This window comes from Myotis lucifugus, unplaced genomic scaffold (assembly GCF_000147115.1).
Source record: "Myotis lucifugus unplaced genomic scaffold, Myoluc2.0 scaffold_216, whole genome shotgun sequence".
Lineage (NCBI taxonomy): Eukaryota > Metazoa > Chordata > Mammalia > Chiroptera > Vespertilionidae > Myotis > Myotis lucifugus.
In genome coordinates, this window is record NW_005871264.1 from 1965883 (window position 1) to 1980648 (window position 14766).

Here is a 14766-nt window from a genome sequence, read left to right on the forward strand (position 1 = left end):
AGTGAGACAGGGTGTCGAAGGACCCTGACTTCCAGGGCAGACGTTTTCTCACTAGAGGACCAAGCTTGCTGTGACGTGTGATGCTGTGTGGGAGCCAGCAGGGACCCTGAACTGCAGCTACCGAACTGTGGGCAGCCCAGGGCACTGGCGGGAACCAGCGGCCAGCTGAGGGAGGCTGGGGAACGGCCACTCCAGAGAGGGCAGCTGGAAATCTGAAAGGTGGCTCCACCTTCCCCAGAATTAGAGTCACACAGGGACCTGTTCTAAAAAGCTGCTCTGAAAGCTGAAGGATAACTTTCTCAGGAGAAATGATGGGAAGGACTCAGAGGATCACAATCCTGATGAGCGGAACAATATCACCCAGATTTCAGCTCCAAATCCTCAGGCCAGAGACAGGGTCAGCCTAGGGCGCAAAGGAGTGTTTACCAAACTGCAGACCCTTAGAGACAACCTGTGCAGCATTTGTCCGGACATCACCTCTGATGGTTAACTTTATGTGTCCACTTGCCTGGGCCGTGGTTCTGAGTGTGTCTGGGGTGTGCTCCTGAGACTCACATTTGGATCGGCAGACTGAGTGAAGCAGTGTCACCTCCCCCACTGTGGGTGGGCCTTGTGTAATCTTTATAGTCCAGTTATGACATGACACTGATTTCTCTTACATGACGGGTGTGAATGGGTTATGTTATCTGGGAACTTCACTTCAGGATTGAAAACAGGGAGTTAAACAACATTTGTAATAAAAATGAGGGTGGAGTCTGGCCGGACCGAGGCCTACCGCTTTAAAAGAAGTTTGCTGTGGATCAAAAATGTCTTTCCAAGTGGAAACACCAGGGAATCATTTCCTTTCTGGAACCAGCTGGGCCTGGAAACAGCCCCGCGAGGCCGGCGGGAGCAGCTGGATCGGCTCGCGGGCATGAAAGAGCTCTTTCTCCTCAGGCCTCGCAGGTGAAAGACACGGAAGCCCCATCGGTGTTTTAAAACCAAAGGAAAGACTCGGCAAACTTCACGCGGCCACGTGACCCTTGACACGTTGTGTAACTTAGCCTCAGTTTCCCTAACTGTACAATGGAGGAAAAATAGCCCCTCCCATCTTGACTTCCTGAATGGATTAAATCAGATAAATCAGATACAGCCTGTCTAGTGCTCCCCTCACAACCCTGAGCCTAGGATGCTCAATAAATGGGAGCATGTTATTTATGATCATTGTACAACACTTTACAGTTTGCAAAGCCCTTTTCCATAGACTATTTCCTTTGTACTTTACATACGTTACCCGAAGTGACCTTCCCAACAACTTCTGAAATGGTAACGCTATGATCTAATAAAGTGGGGGTAACGCAAAGAGTGTGCAGCTCTTCCCACAACACCGTGCTGCCTCCACATGCTGACATGGTCTCTCCTTTAACCATTCGTTCATTCAACAAACATTTATTAGGCACTTGCTGCATTCAAGGCACTGGGCCTCAGCAGTGGGGACTGACAGGAATACCATCCCATGGAGGAGAGGAGGGGAGGGAGGCCCAGGGTGGCCACCATACTTGTCCTGGGTCACACTGGTAGCCTTGGAACTGGCTTTTGCCACTTGAAATCCATGCTGCTCCATTTATGTTTATTCTGTGTAGCTCCAAGGACAAAAGGACACCCTCAGAGGAGGAAGTTACTGGAGGAGGACGCTGGGGAAAGTTCTGCAGGGAAAGGTGGCCTTGCTAACTGCTGGAGCTTCCAACAATGAAAGGGGCTGCCTCCTGAGGAGGGAGGCTGTGCTGTCCGCATCCTTTGAAGAAGCGCTGGAGGCTTGCCCTGGGAGAGAGCCTTCACATCCCAGAGAGCCTTCAAAACCCATTCAATCTAAGAATCTGGGACTCACTTAGAGACCGTTTCTCAGGGTAGAGGCTTTTGCTTTTTACTCTTCCCATCAAATGTCACGCGTTTTTGCTTCAAGCTCATTCCTTTGGCTAGTATTTTCACCTTCCAGCTTTCGCAAAGGGGTGAGCAGCTGGAAAATGTTCTGGGACGTCAGTGGCTCCATGGTCCCAGTGTAAATTCTCCCAACCTGCCCTAAATCTGTATTCTCAGGAATGAGAGAGAAAACCCCTGGAAACTGACCGATCTACTAAGTACACAAGCAGAATACAGAAAAATCTTGGCAAAAGTGTTTCCTTAACTTTGGGTTTCCTTAACTTTGTCCAGGAAGTCATGAGACCCACACTTGTCCACTGTTTGAAATCTACAAGGACCAGCTAAGTCTTTGGCCGCATAGAATTTTTTTTTTTCTTCTGGCATGAAAATGTCAAATAGAGTCATAAAAACTTATCTTGTGCCCAGAAATATATATATTTTAAATGATTATACTTCTAATTTATTCCACATTACTCTGGTCTCAGGCCAATTAATAAGAACCCAATTTCTTAGCACTTGACCTTTGCAGAAATTTGGGCTGATTCCAAGGGAAAAAAGTACAAGACAAACTTTTCTGAATGTCCCTTTTCCTAACTCTGCTGTGTTCTTCTTTACTGGGTTCTTGCTAAACAACTTCTAACTAAAAGGGAGGGCAACAGGGAGAACTGACCACTCCTCTATGCCACCACACAGCATTGGCCCCCACACATTGCCACATATATCACACACCAACTTGAGTTTCTAACTCAATTCCCTGGAAAGAGTTTATACTCACCTGGTCTCATTAAGGCAACACACATTGTACAGCTTCCCACTGTGGGACCAATTAACCGTTTCCACATGGGCACCAAAATAACCCCACCATACAGTTTGCCCTCATTATTGATGTTAAGTACTTAATTATGTTACCAACACCCAAAATAAGAGCTATATTATCACATTGTGGGTGGTGATTTCAGACATTAGAACAAGTTGGGTGTGTTTTTCTTTCACCATTCCCATGCTTTGTTCGTAATTTGTGCACCAAAATCTAAAGCTATCTACAGCTTTCCACTTGAAGCATTTTTGCAAATGAGCTGTTAAAGTGACATAATCAAACATGCTTGAGCATCTTCTAGCATCTGAAAGGGAGAGTTCCCCATATAAAGGGAAATACACAGATGATTGGATTGAACCCCAAATCTCATGGCAAACTCCCCAGTACAGGCAACAATGGCAACAGCATGAACCTATGACCCCAGGATCCTGAAGGCTGAATAATGACAGAAATATGTTCCCACAGTGGAGTTTTGTGCTGATCAATAAACTCAATGACGTTCTTGAGTTATACTCTTTAGGATAAACAGCATATCTTAATGGCTAATTATTTGGTTACGCCTTGATACCACCATCATTTCCCAGTAGTGAGGGTACTAAATCCTAAAGGGCTGTGAAGGAGATGGTCAGCCTCTTTTTTGGAAAGCCATAAAGCATGAGCTTGTGATCGGATAGAAACGGTTAGGCCCAAAGAAATTGTTTAAGTTACATGACCCCCAAATCCTGTCTTCCCAAACAGAAAGTCTGAATGCCCCGGAATTGGCTTTCATCTGTGTTTCTCTTTTCAGTTCTTCCTCTCATTCACCAAGGCCACAGTTGCCTGTCAGAACAGGATTAAAATCCTGAGGCCAGTCCCAGAGAGCCTCGAAGGCTACATCCATTTACTCCACAACACACTGCTGGGCGTTACTACCGGCCTGATGGGTGGGCCTGGCGCCGAACACCAGGGAAAAACACACCGTTTGGTGTTCGACCCGATTTTCTCATCAGTGATGCCCCAGGATGACTTGTGGACAAATGTGAAAGGAGAAACTGAAAACCTTTCCTTCAATCCAAGAGAAAAAGACCCATCAGGGCTAAAAGGTGACAGCCGCAGGCTACAGTTGGCTCTCACTGAGTCCTTTGTGACCTGCAGAGGGTATAGGAAGGAGCCACGGCCAGGACCCCTTTTGGAGGGGGATGGAACACACTCTCTCTCCTCTGAGCTTTAGCCCAGCACCTCTTTGTTCAGTGCCTTTCTCACGGGTTGGACTGGGACCCAACCAGGGTAATTCTTCGCTCTGCCCAGCTCAGCTTTTGTTCCAGGTTTAGTGCCATCTTCACCGAGGGCTGCATGTTTCTTTAGGATTACTTTGGAGTCATACGTTTTGTCTTGAAAGAATGGGGGCTTTTGCTCTGTCATGAGCAGCACAGAAAGAAAAAGAGGGCAAAGGCTTTTGTTAACAAATATTTAGCTCCCAAAAGTCGAGTCACCATCATGGGGCTAACCAGACATCACCTCCTTTCAAAGCACAGCATTGACACTGCTTTCCCCTGGCCCCTTCATTTCCTCCTATTGGCTAACTCCGCTCCTGTGCTTCTGGGTCATAATCCTTACGAAGAAGGCAGGGCCACTCCTGGTCAGCCCGGACCCTTCCTCGAAGGGCACGGCTGGCTGCAGGAGAGTGCCTTCGCTTTTGAAGATCAGCAACTCCGGGACTAAGTTCCATCTATCTGACCAATAAATGCAGCTGCTGAGAAAGAAATGCGCATCTGCCTCCCCACAAACAAAAATGTTGGTAGAAAGTGTCTGCATTGGTGGGAGGTTGAGGGAGGAGTTTAAATGGTTTTGTGTCACCAGATTCTCTAAAACACAACTGGTCCAACAGTGACCGTGGCAACCCCGGGACGCTCGCGGTGTGGGTCTCAGAATACATCCCCGTGACTCCAGGGTGTCCCACAGGCTCCGTGGAGCGACTTTTCAGCTCAGTACAACCGAGAACAGCCACAGGGGAATAAATTCCTTTCTGTCCTAAAACAGTAGTCCACGGAGTAACAGTTGTGAGAAGCGGGAGGTGCTTTATCTCCTCAGTGGTGGCAGAGTGCCTCTCCTGATGGACACATTTTCATTGATTCCAGAACACGCAAGTCCTGCTTGCTGCTCCTCTCCATCCCACCCTCCTGAGGCAGGGATGTTCTTGACTGTCAGACCTGCCAGCTAACCCAGCACAGCCTTGTCACCAGCACCCCAGCCTGGCCAGGTCTCTTGGCTGAGAGAAGCAAGAGCCACCAAGGCTAACATTTGAAAACCCAGAGGGAGGGGAGAGAGCTCTGACTACTGAAGATTGACTGCACCTCAACACCACTCACCTTCCAGACACGGCGCACTGTGGCCAAATAGCAGTGCCCCTCATCAGGCTGCCCCTGAATGCCACCCACCAGTGACAGGGAGAGAGAGAGAGAGAGAGAGAGAGAGAGAGAGAGAGAGAGAGAGAGAGTAGAGCAGGCTGCTCCGAAATGCCCAATGCTCCTGTACCCCTCCGGACATTAGGGTGTGGAGGTCAGAACAAGGCGAATTTCAAACAGTCCTGAGTGCGTCTGATATGGCCTTTCTGCCCTGCAGCTCCTCTGCTTCAAGTCTCCTTCTCATCTGGCATCGGGACAAACTGGGGTGGGAGTTTGCAGAAATGCTACGGAATGAACCTTGGCCAGAACTAAAACTGAGTCAAATGCACCACCAATAAAAAAAATAAATAAATAAATAAAAACCCCTTAGGACCTGTGGGCTTGCAGCCAAAGCCCTGGAACTTGGTATACGTGTATCAACAAACGCAGGACTTGCCACAGCGACACAGCAGCGATCCTAGCAGAAATTTATAGCCCAGACTAGAGCGAGGCGCTGTTGCAAATGCAAAGCTTTGTTGTTTCTGTTTTTTTTTTTGTTTGGGGGGGGGGGGGGCGGGTTAGAAAAGGAAAATAAAGAAAGAGAAAGCAACAGATTTAAACGCAATCCTAACATCTCGGAAATTCTACCGTGACTCGGGTGATCCCAATGGTCTTTGAACCTTGTCGGAAAATGTCACAATAGATGTTCGAATTAAAATCCAGTAAGTTTGCCAGAAGACCGATTGTTTAAAATTGGCAGCATTCCAGACAACTTACGAGGCTGCACACTGCCCGGGGCTGAGAGAACGGCTAATTCCAGAGCAAGTTCATTATCACCTTATTGATAAAGGGGTAATTTTTAAAGCTCATGGTGTGGGTTTTGTGACTTATTAATTAAAATTTAGAGTAATTTACTAGACACAGTAGTGGCTTCTGTTACATTATTTATGCGCCGTACCATTTGTGTTTTCTCCCAGGGGCTGTTTTTAATCCCCTGGTTTCTCCTCACCTGTCTGCCCTTGAAGGCAACAGAAATCATAAAAACAGGTAAAGCTCACACTAGCCTTTTGGGAAATCACAGAATTAAGAAGGTGTCCAAGGAGGCACTCAATTAAAACTCATTCCTAGACAAGTCACATTTGCCCACGCAAATAAAGAAATGTGTGCTCACGGCAAATGGCCCGGCTTTCAGAAACCTCTTCTTCAAAATGCTGGGCTGAATTTTATGCTCTTTGATAAATAGATGGGGAGAGTCTGTCCTCGTCTTTTCTCCTTCTTTCCCACGGCATCCCTGAACAAAAGCAGAAGGCAGGGGAAAGAGGGGCGGCACTGGGGGCAGCCCCACGGGGCCAGTGTCGCCTCCTGCTCTCCTCAGGACGCGTGGATTGCTCTGAGCGCACCTGGGTGCCAGTGTGACGCTGAGGCTCCCAGGGGTGCAGGCTGGGGTGAGCTCCTCCCGCGGAGCTCTGCCCGGGCCCCAGGGAGCGACTTCCCAGCTGCGGCCCCACCTCTGCCCGCACCCAGTGCTGGCTCTCCCAGGTCTTAAGAGGCAAGAATACAGAGGTATGATGTGTCCACCCGGCACGCAAACTGTAAAAAGACTTGCAAACACTCTAACGTCTAACTCCCCGAATGTCCGGACAGGTCGCGTCTCTCCGAGCACCCCTCGTTTGGATTTAAGGGAACTTTAGTCATGTAGTTCTTGAACGTGCTGAAGAATTTGAGATCCAAAACGGAGACGAACCATATAAAAGCCACCACTCCCTGCGAGCGTGGATGCAGTCTGATGTTCACATCACTTAAAAGTTTAAACATTTCCTACCCTTGCACTTTGAGGCATCGCTTCATTTTTATAGTGAACGTGCTATTTAACATGTTTAAAAGTCATCATTTCTCGTTGGCCACAGCGGGTCTGTGGGTCTGCAGGTCTGCGGGTCTGACCTGCTGCTGGAGGGGGCCCCGGGCGCCAGGAACCAGAAAGTGAAACTGCACCTGCTGCTCGCCGCCTGGAAACACACCAGAAGCAGACAAGGCACGAAGGGGCGGAAAGCAAGCTCCTCTTGTTTTTCTCGTGTTTTCCTTCCCCTTACCACACATCCATTTCTACTTATTTATTTATTTTCACTTTTGACAACAAAAGGAAAGTAGTTCTGGTGGCACGGGGAAGAAATGTAAACATGCTAAACACCCAAGAACTGCGTTTTTGTGGGATTTGCCATTTTCTTCTAATTCCACAAATCAAGCAGATGGATAAATTCACCAAAATATCGGAGCCCCATCCACAGACACAATCTAAAGAGCTAAAGAAAACACATTCCGGTTTTTTAAACGAGGCCACAAATATGTTTAAAAAGTCTCGATTTTGAAACAACCTACACACTTCCCTGACGGTTCCATGCTAACCTTTTACTTGCGTTCGTGGGACCACTCCTGCTTTCCTAGGTCGTCTCCGTCCTTATTTTCTTAGGCTGGTTCTCCAAGCACACCCACCACAGGACTCCGCTTGACCGCGCTGTGGATTCCCTGACAGTTATTGTTACTGCTTCCACTCCAAATATTGTTTTATTTACAAAGAAAAGAGTCTTGGGGAAGAAAAGAACTATGTCTCTCTTTAAAAATGCTCCCTCTGGTTGCAAAGGAAGGAAAATAGAGTAGACAACCAACATCTCCATTCGGAAGCACCTGGATTCCTTTCTCAAGCCACAGAGGCTGAGCCCCACCAACAAGCCACCTTCTCAGAACGCGACTGACGGTCTAACCTCTTGAGGACGGACCCAGAACACAGCCCACCAGGAGCCGCCCCTCGGTGACTGTTACAGGGAGCGGGGAGAACTCTGACCAGTCCCTCAAATATCGGTCCAGGGACTTCCACGAAGCCGGCACCTCGCCCTCCTCCCCGTCCCCTCCTGCTCAGCCCGAAACCTGGGAGGGAGCCCCATGCCAGCAGGAGGGACATGTGAAATCGGGTTCAAGTCACACAACGTCCCCACCTGGGAAAGAGGTGACTCTGAGTATTTGAATTTGGGGAAACTGCTCCTGACCAGCCATAGTCACCTGTGTTTTCTTTTTCCCAAAAGAACTAACCAGAACCAGCAACTAGCAATAAATAGTATTCTCATCTATCCTGGGAAATTCGGAAACACCAGCACAAAACCCGTAAAACATCCCATCTGGTACACAAAAAATAAGATTCAATTTAAAACACTCTCGCCTCTTCACAACACACTGATTTTAAACATTAAATATTAGGTAAATATTTTTATCCCAAGACAAACTGAAAATGTTTTTTATTAAAAAACAAAGCAAAAATCATCATTTCAAAAATAGCTAACCATTTATTTGAGTTCACATTTCGGGGGAAAGACAACTTTCTACATATTTAAATGCAGAGTTAAAGAGTAGTGAACATGTATATACCCTAAATTTATCAACTATATGATTCTATGCTCCGTCTTCCCCCCGAGATCTGATTGAGAAATCAAACATTGTATTTTGAGGAGAAGGCACTAAAGTTACCTGCCGCCTCCGTGGTTTCAGTGCAGAACATTCATGCAGTGCCCGAGGGGGAGCACGCCACCCAGACCAGCTGAGCCAGGTAACCCGTCGCGCTGACGGCGGAAAGAGCAGAACCCCGTGTCCACGGCACACCCTCCGAGTGTGTGTCTCCCTTACCTACAGCGGGTTCACCAGAGCCCTGGTCGGGTTCTTTACCAGGCCGGGAAGGTTGACTCAGAAGGCAGAAGACTTTCGGTACATGCAAACCGGGTACTGCAAAAGCTAAGCGTCCACCCGGGTGTTAGTAGCTCACAGTTAGTCTCCAGCAGCCCTGCTCTCCGGCTGCACACATCTCATTAGACTAATGCATTCAGCACAGGCAGAAACTCGATTTACCATAGCTACAGCAATGAATTTCCATTACGATGACAGCTTCAACCACATCATGTCCGGAAAACCAGCCAACCGCTGGCTTTTAAAGAACACACACATTTTACATGCAGAGAACGCGAGGCATGCGTGTGTGTGTGTGTGTGTGTGTGTTTCATGTTTCCTTCCTCTCAGCAGCCCAACTAAGAGAAATGTGCAGTGTAGCTTTTTGCCGACATGAGCTGCAAGGTAATGACACTTCTGCTTCTCTGGTAGTTACGTCCTTGTAATAAACTGAATTATGTCACAATTGTCAGAAGGGGTGTTTCCAACATTTCGATTTTCATTACCCCTCCTCTGTTGCCATAGAAACCAGACTGTAACATCATCTCTTTGTCCCAGCCCTGCAGCAGTGTGGGCTAGCGCCGGGCTTACGAGATACTGGTGAGCGGAAGGAGTAAATATTTGACTTTAGACAAATAAAAGAAAAAGAAATATTCTCATGTCATCATTGTTCAGGAGAGGATGTGTGTGTGCAGAGGAGTGTGCACACACAGGTAACACCCCGTAGTCAGACGTAGTAACTCTACAGCCGCATACAACACCTTTGTCATCTCACTGAAACAGCGCCTGGACCTGGGTTCCAGGTGTGTGTGTGTAAGTGCGGAAGTGTTTCCATACCATGAACAGGGTCGGGGCCTGCCTGGGCTGGAACAGTCCTGACATAGGAAAAGGGCTGCTATGTATCCCCCATGCTCTATGGTATCGCTTGTAGCAAACCAACTTATCCTGGAAAAGTGACTTTTTCGCCTTTTTTTTTTAATAATAAAGTGGAGCATTGCCCATTTCATTCAATAACCATTCTGGACTATTGTTCCCAGGCATTTCCTACAAGAAGAAACATTCATCCAACAAACATGTGGCAACGTGGAGGTTTCCCCCTGGGGCTGAGCAACAAGCAAATTTAGCCAGGAGTGAACACCACGTAGGGCTAATTGAGGCTTAGGCCACAACTTGGACAGGTACTGAGAGTGAAAAAAATAAAATAAAATCACAACATGAGGCTTTTCTGAATCTATAGGCAGCGTCACATGAGAAAGAATAAGAAACCTCTCTCCACAAAGTATGACCATAGGAAAAAAATTAAATTTTTTTGAAGTCAAAGCATTGTATTTATTGAGCAAGAAGTAAATTCACTATTTAGTTCATTTAATTATCTAATTTTATTGTTTTGTTTTGTTTTGTGTGGGAAAAGGCAAGTTTGGTAGTTTTTCATTTTGGTCATTGAATATAAGTTGATTTCATTAAAGGAGGAGGAGAGAGAGGAGGGAGAGAATGAGGAGAAGGAAAGGAAACAGGACCCAATGGGTGATTTCAGTTTGGCCAACATCTCTCTCAGCCACAGTGGCTGTGTGCATGCAGGGGCCTCGAACACAACCCACACTCCGCTCCACACAGCACCTGGAGGGGTCTGAGATGCTAAGCCAGTCTACACTTTTAAAGGCTTCTTCAGATAAAAAAATAATAAATCTTCCTCAGATAATAAAAAATATTTCCCAAATCCTATAAAAGAAGAAGACGACTTGACAGAATCTGTCTGAAAGAAAGGAGTTTTTGGTTTTCCTCCCCATTTCGAGAATTTGTGATTCTGATTCTCTGTGTCTGAATGTCCTCGCCTCCTCCCAGGTCTTTATTGTTGTGGTCTGTCCTTCAGTGGGTGTGGCTGGGATGCAGGCACTGGCATCACAAGTTAACCACAAAACGGGCCTGAAAACAGAAATTAACCAAAGCTGGTTTGCTTAAAAAATAGATGATAGGTAAATCGATATCAATTGATAGATGCCAAACGGATAGATATGCCTTAAGATATTAAATCCATGTTTTTAAAAATCCTAAATGTTTTTAATTCCAAGAAAAATTTTAAGTTAAACATGTAAGAGAAAAGAAATTTGGTGGAATGGCTGTATACACACTAAGGCAGTGGTTCTCAACCTTCCTAATGCCACGACCCTTTAACACAGTTCCTCATGTTGTGGTGACCCCCGACCATAACATTATTTTCGTTGCTACTTCATAACTGTAATGTTGCTACTGTTATGAATCGTAATGTAAATATCTGATATGCAGGGTGTATTTTCATTGTTACAAATTGAACATAATTAAAGCATAGTGATTAATCACGAAAACAATATGTAATTATATGTGTTTTCCGATGGTCTTAGGCAACCCCTGGAAAGGGTCGTTCGACCCCCAAAGGGGTCGTGACCCACAGGTTGAGAGCCGCTGCACTAAGGGGTCTGTTAAGAAGAAAAGGGGCCCTTCTGAGCTAATGTGTCTATCTCTGAGTCTTGTACATCCCTGGGCTCTGATCAGGATGCTTCGGTTGTGCCACATTGTTAATCTTCTTGTGCCCTGTGGTTTCATCTCTGTCTCAGACAGGCTCTGCTCTTTCCACACGAATGCCACTGGGCTGGTTGCTAGCAAAAGGTGCAGTGGGAGCAAGCAGGTTAATTTGAGGGCGTCCCAAACACAAACTCAGAGGAGCCGCCACTGGAAGAATAATAAGTGCTGTCAGCTGCTGGTAATGAGTTATGGTTGCAGCCCAAGCATCGGGTGGAGAGGGCTGTGTCCTGGACAGGGGAGTCAGTGCTACTGCAAAAACAACCCTTGTTGTCATAACCCAGCTAACATTTCCTGGGGAACTACTATGTATACATCCTATTCGTGTTGTCTCATGTACAACCACCCTATGATGTCAGTGTTGTAGCACCATCTCCATTTTACAGATAAAGAAACTGAGACTCCGATATTAAATAAGTTGCCCAAGGTCACACAGCGCAGAAGTGTTGGGTACGGGATTGACCCAGGCAGCCCGTTCCCCGAGGCACAGTAATGAATCCTATGGCTACATGGCTCCCTGGCACTGCCCCTGGTCCCAGCTCTGTCGTTAACCCAATAACATTGGTCAAATCACCGTTCTTCTATAGCAGGAGGGGGTGGGGTGGGGGACTAGATCATTTTTGTGTTCCCTTATGGCTCTGACATTCTAGAGTTTGATGAATTGTTTTACCTGCAGCTGGAACAAAGCAATGCTTGCCTTGGAGGAGAACCCAGCTGTGGTTGTGGCTATGGCCATGACTACTAACAGGCAAACAGCACCTCTCTGCCAATAGACTAAGACCTGGCAAACGAGTGCTTTGGACGGTCAGGTTGTGATGGAGATTGGGGGAGAGAGCATGGAGAAAGAACAGGGAAGTTTTAAAGGCCAGGATTCCATTCCTGAAGCAGCAAAGGAGACCATTCCCCCACACGCCTGCGGCCCCTGACTTTGCTTCCACATCACTCAACACTAACTTTTCCTCAAGTGTTCCTGGAAGTTTGAGAAGTTTCGTGGTTATGGAAGGTCTGAAGCTTAGGGTCACCATTTTGCCAAAGGGGAACCTCATTAGTCAGACTAGAGGGCAGAACGGAGTGATGAATGCAGACCACCGGGCTCCCCCTACCTACCATATCTTCAGCTCAAAGCCCTAACTTCCATGGGGCCAGAGCTCAGTTTATGCAACCAGGGGTCTTTCTAAATTAAAACCAAGACTGTTCTTTGTAGTGAAAATAAACAGGAACAACCTTTCAACTTCCAATAAAAATATAAAAGAATATACATGGGGGGGGAGGTAGCAATGGGGGGATAAGGACACATATGTAATACCTTAATCAATAAAAATTAAAAAAAGAATATACAATAGAACTACCAAAGAGGAAGTCATAGAAAACTATGAAACTAGGGGGGAAATGTTCTCAATATATACTTGCTTAAAAAATTGCAGGTTAGAAATCTTATTTTGAAAAAATATAATGATTTGTAAAATACTAGAAATATGACCCCTTGGTAATAGGACTATGAATAATTTTTATCTTCTTAATCTTTCTTTTTTATATTTCCTACAAAGGAGGACCTACTTTTTATGATAGATAATACAAAGTCACATGAATTGATTAGTAACAAAATTTTTCCTCTTAACATCTGCAAACACATTTGCTTATAATTCTCATAAATCTTAAGTCTTAAATTTATTTGTCATCAATGAAGTAAAAATAAAACCTTTGTCCAGTGGTTGTAGGCTACCTTCAGCCACAGCCTTAGCCAATGCTTCAAGAGCGAACACTGTCCCCTGCTCACTCAAGTCATCCTGTTGCCCTTCACGCTGGGCTTCCCCAATCATTTAGTACCTTTGAGCCCACGCAGGGTGCTCGGCGGAGCCCATGCAAAATCAAGGCAGACTCCCTGTCCTTCCCCACCGAAGGGCTCCCACAGTCTGTGAGGTCCTCTCAGAGCTGATAACACTCTTGTTTTAACACATAGGTTATTGGGGGAGGGGAGAGTGATCAAATGAAGTGAAAATCACTCCTGTCCAAAGAAAGGATGACTTATTCAAGTTCTCATGGGCCTAAACCATGGCTCCTCTCAGAGGGGGCCTCCTCTCTTTGTGGCTCTGGGCCTGTGGCTCTGGCTGAGATTCAGGGATTGGCTTAGTGGACATATTTGTGTCAAGGTCTGGCAGTTTTAGTGGTAGCAAGCCCAGAGACCCTCAGCCCAGGGCAGTGTCTGGTAACAGGGCTGAAAGGGTCAGGGCATGTGCTGACGGCCAGGACAGCTGAGGGGGACAACAGGAGGGATGTTTTCTTTGGTCACTCAGGTGTAAACTCCAAGATGGCTGGGTGCTCCCCACTGTATTCCCAGCATGTAGCTCAGCGTCTGCTCTGTGATCGGAAATCAACAAATAATTATTGATGAATGAATAGAAGAAACTAGGGGTTAAAGAAGGTGACCAATAAATATTAGTATAGATTTTTAGACTTGATTCCTTCCCCCCTCCCAAAAAAGTGATTGACTTTATATATGTTTAACATCAGAAAAAAAATCTTAATTAGTAAAAATTGAAAAGATGTTTTCTATTTCCTATCTCTGTCCTCTGTTATGTTCTTAAAACGTCAACTCCTTAGGATCGTTTCTGCTTGAGCCATGTGAAACTGTGTGAAACTAATAAACTTGTATTCAACATTTATACAGGTGATCGCCAAGCACTTTGGGTTATTTGCTATGTTTCTCTTTTCCTCCTAAAATATTTTCCCCAAGTTAAATATAAGAGATCAATCTTTGAGTGCTGGGGAACTCTTGGAATTAGAGGAGAGAACCTCAGCCAGACTGGTATGAGCACTCCAAAGAGGCAGGAAAAGCGACTCAGAGTAAGTAAGGAGTACATTCAGTTTCAGCTGACAACAGTCACTGCTTCTGGGCCCAATTTTTCTAGGTGTGTGTGTGCGTTGTGGAGGAGGAGGAGGTGGAGGAGGGGGGGGGGGCGGAGGAGGAGGAGGAATATAGCAACCTAACAGGAGGCCAGCTAAGAGAAATTGTACCTTTTTAAAAATTTCATTTAGAAAATAGCCCTTTGGGGTTTGCCTGCAGTTTTGGTTTCTAGAATAAAGTCATTGATCACCTGGGGCTCCATCTCCCTCTGTTTGAGGGAAGATCTCCAACATGGGCTCCTTAGTTACAAAAGGCAAGAATATCGCCGTGTCCTTGAAACAAAACTTGCATCTGAATGCAAATGATGCAGTCTGGAAATTTTCACTCTCTTTAAAAAAGTAAAATAAAAAGCTGCTGGTTGGTGAACAAGAACTGGTTGATGCATTTCCCTTAAGGATAACCAGCATGTCTTTGCGAAGCCCACTTGGGGTAGAAACGGAACCCAGAAAACTGGGCCTGTGGCCAACAGGAAGGATGAGGGAGTTAAGGTTGCCAGTAACTAAGTTAAAAAGAAAGAG

At 46.1% G+C, this 14766-nt stretch overlaps 1 protein-coding gene across 1 annotated transcript in view; it reads right to left on the reverse strand.

Moving 5' to 3' along the window:
- SCML4 (Scm polycomb group protein like 4) overlaps positions 1-8933 on the reverse strand; it is a 78105-nt gene extending 69172 nt beyond the window's left edge. Inside the window, exon 1 of the mRNA XM_006098019.3 lies at positions 8752-8933. The gene's annotated coding sequence lies outside the window, so the exon portion shown is untranslated. The remainder of the gene's footprint in view (positions 1-8751) is intronic.
- Positions 8934-14766: the final 5833 nt, after the last annotated feature.